The sequence below is a fragment of the Tamandua tetradactyla genome, chromosome 5, assembly GCF_023851605.1.
Source record: "Tamandua tetradactyla isolate mTamTet1 chromosome 5, mTamTet1.pri, whole genome shotgun sequence".
NCBI classification, from domain to species: domain Eukaryota; kingdom Metazoa; phylum Chordata; class Mammalia; order Pilosa; family Myrmecophagidae; genus Tamandua; species Tamandua tetradactyla.
In genome coordinates, this window is record NC_135331.1 from 143092388 (window position 1) to 143100770 (window position 8383).

Genomic DNA, 8383 nt, shown 5'->3' on the forward strand with positions numbered 1-8383 from the left:
TATTCCTTTGCATGGGCCATCATTTCCTGTTTTTTCGTCTTGTACTCTTTTTTTTTTATGAACTATACACTTTAAAATTTTTAAATGTTAACTCTAGGATTTATTCCCTGAGATGTCTATTCTTCTATTTGTAACCATCTGGTGATAAGACAGAGATTTTCTTGAGCTTCTGCCCTTCTATCAAGTGTCATATGCAGGGCTTCCCTCATTTTCAGGACCTCTGTCTTGTCCTTGTTCTGGTTTTCTTTTTGTGATTCAGTTTAGTAATATGTATTTTTATACATTTCTTTACAAGTAGAAAACCAGTAATATACCCAAACTATATTGATTTGATGAAGAATCCTCGGAATCTTCAGTATACTTAAGGTTAACAAAGTACTTTAGATGCAATTTCTTTTGGGTTTACTGCAACACTTTTTGTTATGTCTTTTAAATTCCAGTAACTCTATCTGAAATCTCAAATATATTATTTTGAAGAGAAATTTTGATGAACTGAGCATTTTTGTCTGTTCATATATATAAAATGCAAAAATAGACACATTTTTAAAATGAAGGGCTGTATCAGTCTTGTTCATGAAGTAAAGGGGAGTGGGTTTGTAGTGGAGAAGAGCAAACGCAAAAACCAATGAACTAAGAGTTTTCTCTCCTGAAAAGTTGACAGTCTTCTTCAACTTTTCTTTGGTAGTCGAACACTGAACATGATTCCTTCAGGGAAAGGATCCAAGCTGTCTACAAGCTCCAGTTCAGCGTCATCTCCCAGAGTAAACATTTGTTAATTTTCCTTTAATTTATTACAAAAAACCTGCCATAAATTCATTAAGCCTTTGTTTTCAAAGGCCTTCATATGCCTGTCTAAAATGATCTCTTTCGTGAGTAATTTTGTCCTATTCTGCCACTCATTGCAAATATAATTCTTCCTTCTTTTTATACTCTGCAGTGGCATCAAGTCACAGTTTCATTTCATGACACTGGGCTTCCAGAAGTACAAACTGATTTATTATAGCATCTGGATTCTTGATTGTTTCAAGATCCTCTGGGCTTAAAATGGAAACCTCTTCAACAGGATTCTTCTATGGTGTACAGTGATATTTTTGAAATTTCTTTTTGCTGATATTTTATTTTAGAATTATGTTCAGCAATGTGACCATCTATCTGTTCAAGTTTCAACTTAATACTAAAGTACGTCTTTTTGAAGAGCATGTTCATTTTCTTGAATTACTTTTAGTTCTTGAAGTAGATTATGATGTTCTTTCTGGATCTCTGGTAAGGACACCACTGCAGCATTTGTATTTTTCATAACCTCTTCTGCTTTGTCCTCGACACTTTTTAGCTGTCCTGTTAGGTCATCTACTTCTTTTTCAGGATCTTCTATTTCTTTCTCTGTATGAAAGACAGAGTCTTGTGCTTTTTTTAAAGATTTCTGTCTGCAATCTTAATTGCTACTTGGGCTTTAGTAATAGCGGAAGCACATTCATCTAATTGTTTCTTTATTTGACCAAGTTTGTCTTGTTGTGCCTTTAGTTTATGGTTATTGATTTCAATGATAATATTGTGTAAACTTTTAACCTCAGCTTCTACTTTACCAGCCTTGTCACTCACACTGTCATATTCGATTTTGAAAGTGCTAACATTTTCTCCTAAAAATTTATGCTTTTTTTTTAAAAAAAATCAGGGGCTGTAGCAAGAACATTAGTGTTAAGTTCCTTAACTTGGACATTCAAATATTCTTCTTGCTCTGATAAGCATTGGATGTTTGCAGTAAACTTTTCTAGCGTATTCCTCATTTCTCATATGCTGTTTCGTAACTTAACTACTTCTTCTTCAAGTTGTGCTTTCTGTTCCTGGATTTATGCTGCTTTTTGAGAGTCTTTTTGCAACTGTGATTCCATTTTATTTACCTCTTTTTTAAAGAGTTCAACCACAAATGACGATTCCATTCTTCCTTTACTTACTTTGCTTCCACCACCAGTCATCGTACCTGACTGTTCTATGATTTGTCCCTGTAAAGTAACTACTCTCCATCTTCTATCTTTTTGATATGCTACTCTTGTGGCTTGATCCAAGTTGTTAGCTACTAAGGTATTCCATAAATTAAAGTAAAATGCTTGGCAAATTTCCTCATCTTTTACTTTTTTATTTTTATTTTTTGCATGGGCAGGCGCGGGGAATTGAACCCTGGTCTGCAGCATGGCAGGGCTAGAACTCTGCCTGCTGAGCAATGTGGCCCGCCCTCATCTTTTACTTTTATTAAATCAAATAACCGATTTGATTATTTGATTTACTAAAAGTAAAAATTTTGATGGGGGAGAGTTGGAATTTTGGTCATTTCCCCCCCCATACGGCCATCTTATCTAAACCTACAAAAATTGTACTCCAATATTTTGTGAAGTTTACACTTCTTGGGCTGTATCAATAGAATCAAACACAATGTAGTCTAGTGCATGACAGCAGGATGAAATAGCAACATTGTATTTTTCATCAATGGCTCCTAGGTCCCTCAATCTTCCATATATTCCCGGAATCCTGCTAGATTTTTTTTCTTGAATTATTACATCAAGGACTTTCCCCCTACTTCGATTCACTGCTAAAGAACTCTTTGCCTCTTCAGCTTTTTGGAAAAGATCTTGAACCAAACTTTTGAAGTTTATTTCTTCTTGTATACGTTTTTTGAATTCTTTTTCTTTCTTCTTTCATTTTCGTTGCATTTGAGGGAGTTTTTCTTGCATATCTCCGATTGTAGATTTCCTTTCTTTCGGAGTGTCAGAAACTGCAATTAGAGCTTCCTTGGCCTTACTTAATTGGGATACTGCAGTATTGTAATGACTGAGAGAGAGATCAAATTCTGATTGGGCTACATCCATCTTTAGAATGTGCTGCGTTTACCGATTTGCTAAAACCCATGAGTTCTTTTTCTCAACTTTCTTTTTCTTTCTAAAGCCCTTGTGTTTCCTGTTTAAGCCTATCCATAACTTCTTTAAGTTTTTTTTTCTTTCTCCTTTTCCTTTTCAAGGACATTTTTTCGAGTTGTTGTCACAGTTATTATTTTCTCACTCTTGGCAAATATGCTTTCAAATTCTTCAACCATTTCTTTATCTTTTTGAAGTTATTTCCCAAGTTTTTTGGCTTTACTTGTAGCGTGTTTTAATTTTTCCCTAACTTGAATATCTTCCAAATCTAGCCGTTTAAAATTTTCTTTGTTCTCCTCAATAAATTCTGTAATTTTATTCAGTTTCTTCTCTACATCTTTTACAGCTTTATCCTTAGGTTTCATTTCATTTGACAGTATGTTGCTCTTTGCATTAATTTCTTTGGTGTCTTCATGAATTTTTTTCTTTTGTGTTTACATTGTAGCAATTTGTTTCTTCAGATCATAAATGTAACAGTGACAAAGATGGTTCTTTTTCTTAAATATTTCGTTTTCTAAGGTAAGAAATTAAATGGCTGTTTTTTTCTCCTTCTAGGGCAGCCTTTTCCTTTCCCACCATCTTAACTCTGTTTAACTTCTCTCCTGTGTTCATTTAATATTTCAACTCTCCAACACAAGACTTTACTAGCCATCCACAACCAATGATATCTTGTAAGTATTCAAGCATACCCTCAGGTCATGTTCAGTTTGGCCTTTTGCTCTCATCATAGCGATTTATTAAATTCACCTTGAAGTCTCTGCTGCAGCCAGAACCGGGTGGCTGCTGGGACTCCTCATTGCTGCTGGTGACCTCAGGGAATGGCGGATGCTCCTTTTCTCTCCTCTAAGCCATGAAGGGCTGGGTGCCTTTGCGACATGGTCGCTGCAAGGCAGTCTACCCAGACCAGGGTTGGAAACTGTCGTGTAAACCTGCTCTCCTACAGGTATTTCAGCTTCGGGTTCTTCACTTGAAAATGTCCTTGGCTTTTGCTTGTTAGTTTTTCAGTGGTCCCCTGTTTATGGGAATTTGATTTTTCCCCTTTGTTTATGAGATCTTTCAAGCCAGCATGCCCTTGTCCCAGACTGTCTGTCTCTAGTCTTTTACACTCCTTTTGTTGTCTCAAGCTACTCTTGGCTGTACAGCAAATTCTAGGAGGAGAGCACAATGGAGAGGAATTTTCTAAGTCAACCTTTCATAGCTGAAGTAGGGCTTGGGTCCCAGGAATGGAGTGCAGACCAGCTTCCAGGTGCCTTAGGGAGGGGACCAGGAAGGGATCCAACAGCTTCTCCAATGGCTCCCCAAAGCTGAGCTTTCCTGGCCTGCCCTGTAAATTCAGATCTTCAGCTAACTGTCCCCCACAGCACTGAGGAAGTGAAGTGTCTTTAAATCTGCACTGCTACTGCTCCTGTTTGGGATGGGTTGAAACAATGGTTGCCTCTGCTTTTTTCCAGGGCAGATTGAAACAACTGTTGCCCTCAGAGCTGGTCCCCCAGTGATCCAAAGTTGCTAAATAAAAGTAGTGGCCAGTGATCAACCAGGCCCAGTAATGTTCTTGGGGAGGAGGATTTTTATGTCCTTTTCTGTCATCAGTGAGCTAGCTAAGGGCTGAATGCCATGGTGGTTTACCATGAGCATGGTGGATGGGTGTCAACCCTGCAGAGAGAGCATTTATACAGCTCTTTACCCTAATTTATCAGTGTTTTCCTCCCACTCTTCCCTGAATGCTGTACAGTATTCTGCCTTCCAGCATTTCAAAATAGTTGTTTTAGGCAGTTCTTGTCTGTCTAATAGTTGTTTTGATGGGAGGATTGAATTCTGGAGCTCCTTACTTCATCATCTTCCTACATCCTCTCATTTGTTTTTTGAGATGCTGGATATTACTACATTGGCCAAGTTTAGTGTTCTTTTTTCCCTTTGTGTCTAGTATGAAATGATGGAAAGAACCATGGGCCAGGTACTTAGTTCCAATTCTGCCATGATTTGATTTAATTTTGGGCCAGAAGTGCTATCATTTTCACAGATAAGATCTGAGGAGCACAAAAGGTGACCTTGGACAGACTGCTAAACCTTTCTGGGTTTCCTCAACCATAGAATAACAGTATTGCACTAAAGTCCTTTTTCTTAGAATCCATGTTGTGATTCTAGAAGATCACAGACCATTTTTTCATCTTTAAACCCTATAAGTTAATCGGCTTCCAAGGCTAGCTTTGACCATTACAGTACAAAAACCCACATCTGACAAGCTGAACTAGACCTCAATTGTTCCTGAGGAGACTCGTGGTGCATTAATATTGCATCATTATGAATGATATTTGGAAAGAATTTTGATTAATGTTCAGAAAATAAATGAACTCCCTATATTAGTTCAAGCTCTATAACCTGCATCTGTTTTGGGGTGTAGAAAGGCAGGACATCTAATTTTTCAGTCTTGTCACTGAGAAATAGTTTTCTTTCAAGAGTTTTGAGCAGAATCTCTGTTTGTTTAAAGATTCAAAGAAATTCCTTTAGCACTTATGAAATATCACTGATCATCATATGGGGCATACATTAGGAGTTGAAATTATATTACTCTGGTTGTACATATTTTAAAACCAAAAGGCCTTCTGTTAGATGAAAGCATACCTTTTCAAGAAGAAACTTAAATCATCAAGAAAGTTCAAGATACAGTCATATAGACTCCATAGCTTAGCTAGAGAAATATCAAGTACTTCCTGGGCAGGAGTCTTTGGCTAACATAGGTCTACAATGAAAACAAAACAGGAAGTCACAGCAGAACGGAAGTTCAAGTTTGTGTAACCAGATGTTTTAGCACATCAACCAAAGGAGACTGGACTGGAAAATATGTGCCTGGCAATATCCACTCTCATAAATCTCAGTTTTACTGCTCTAGGTATTCTATTTCTTATTCCTTGAATCCCATACAGCTTTGTTTTATGCCAAGGAATTTTATTCTACAAATAATGTTTGAGGAACCAAAATATGCTGGTGCCTCAAAGTGTGGCCAGGACATATCTATACACATTTCCCTAACTTTCCCAGTAGACTATTCACAGAACAAATGTCTCCCTATCTTAGTAATGCATGTGCTCATAATTAGACCAAGTGCAAATTTTCCAATACCATGTTATTAAAATCTTTTTGAAACTGAACAAACTCTTTTTCTGTTTCTTAATAGAGTTTTAAAAAATTCTATCTTGTAAAACAAAGGTGAATTAGAGCAGGGGCTCAGACCTCAGCCTTCTTTGCCACCCCCTCACACCCCCTGAAAATGCTTCTCTCTCTCTCTTTTATTGCCAATCCAACAATTCCCCAGCAGAAAATGAGAGTTTATTTCATAGACAAAGAAGGGGAGTGTATTAGTCAAGGAAACAGAAATGATAGAAAGTATATGTAAATAAATATTATGAGACATTTATAAAAACTTTCTTGTGTGACTATAGGGATGCACAAGTCCAAATTCCATAGGGCAGCCAGCAAACTGGGAATGTCAATGAAGGTTTTCTAGGAATTCTCCAGGAAAAGCTGGCCAACTTAAGTAAAGATGGAAATTCTTTCTTCTAACTGCTGAAATAATCATTTCTCCTTTTAAATCCTTCAGCTGATTGAATGAGACATGTCTCATTGTTAAAGGCAGTCTTCTCAGTTGATTGTAGCTGTAATCAGCCATAGATACAATCAATTTACTGATGATTTAAGTTGATAATCCTGCCCTCCTTGTCAAAATTGTTTGGAAAATTATAGTTGAAAACAAACCCTGCTCCCAACCCAGAAAACCTTCCCTTGCTCCTATTAGAGTCTGCTTCTTTTTTCCACCAGAAAGTGTCTCCAGCAACCTGCCATGCCAGTGTGTGTATGTGAAGGGGGGAAGACTCCATGTATCAGGGGCGCTGTGATCTTGACCCTTCCACCATTCCAGACTGGTGTACAATGTATGGTTAGATGCGGATGTCACCCGAACAGTTGTTCCAAACAATTCCTGGCTATTTACTAAATAGGTGTTCCTAGAATGCTTCTTAATTCATATTGCTCCAGTGACACAAGTATACTTCATAAATCATTGCTGTATTTTATGAGCTTATAAAATTTACTTTTCTTTATTTGAAGTCTAAACTGTCACTGAAATGTTACAGTAGTCTTGGAAACATCTGACTTTCTAATCAGGTATTTTTTTCATCTCTTATTCTCCTAGTGAAAACATATTCCAATTTCTCAAAAGACTCATCTCAAAATTCTTTTCCTAGAGGAATCTTTTGCTTGTTCTGCAGGGCTGATTTAAACATTTCCTCCTTTGCTTTCCAATAGTGGTTTTGGGGAGACTGCTTGTATCCCTATGTAGTGAACCTTGATATGGGTAATTAAGTGATTAGCCAGTTAAACCCCACATTCCTGTTTGCAGGAAGATGGTTAATATTCAGATTCCAGACAGAATATGCCTTTTCCCAACCAAAATGGGGTTTATACTATTCCTGTCAAAGCTATAGAAGAAAAAAGCTTATTTTTTCTGAGACTCCTCAGACCCTAAATGGGGATAGTTATACCCAAAAGACAGAAAGCTGTAGAATCACATAAGCATTCTTGGATTTACAAGTAGAGAAGGCAGCTGTAAAGGGAGAGAATTAAAATCTTCCAAATAAGTTACTTGATAAGCACCCAATATCTAAATGTTATACTTTGGGAAACACATTAGCAGAGGCAGAGTGTTTTTGGATTAGAAAGAAGGACCTTGAGGCAAAAAGTAGGCATCCCCACATAGAGAGCAGAGGGACAAGAGCAGTGTAGGACCTATAGATGAGGGCCAGAACTGTTGCCTTAGCTACACTGTTAGGGTTATCACCAGTGCCTCAGAGAGCTCAAACTATACGTTCCTGGGAAATTGCCATTGAAAAGTGAGTGTGATAAACTGTGTTTAAATAGAATCTTGATCTTTGAGAAGGTGATGACTCAAATTCGGAGGCAGTGATCTGGCTGCTGATGTTCTCCTAACATTTCCAACCAGAGTTTCAGGTTTCCTATATATATCCTCTCACCAAAATCTTAAATGGCTTTTCAACTCCTACTGTTTCTTTTTCACTTTAGGGTCAAGTTTTGCACTGGAAAAGTACATTCTGAAAGAGTTTCACAAGCAAATTTTTTTTAGTCTCCACTTAGGGAATAAGGAAGACTTGGTCATGCTAAAGTTTTGAATCCCTGAGAAATGTATATTCCATGCTTTAACGCTGAAAATCTTGTGCTTCTCTATTTTGGTTAGCAGTACCTCTTTCCAAGTTCACTTCATTTTTTTCTTTATGCCTATGACCAACAGTTGCCTGGAGTAGGAAAAAACAATCCATCAGTGTAACTTTACCACATGCTGTCTTCATGAGATTAATTTCTGTCTGTGCATGTTCTGTGTTATCACTTTTCATGTTGCTGTCGTTTATTGCTTTCCCACTAGCCTGCGTGGTCCCAGATGACATGATTTAAATTCTATTCATAGT

General features: G+C 37.3%; 1 pseudogene; it reads right to left on the minus strand.

Moving 5' to 3' along the window:
• Positions 1-367: 367 nt before the first annotated feature.
• On the minus strand, positions 368-3640 carry LOC143682359 (structural maintenance of chromosomes protein 4 pseudogene; annotated as a pseudogene).
• Positions 3641-8383: the final 4743 nt, after the last annotated feature.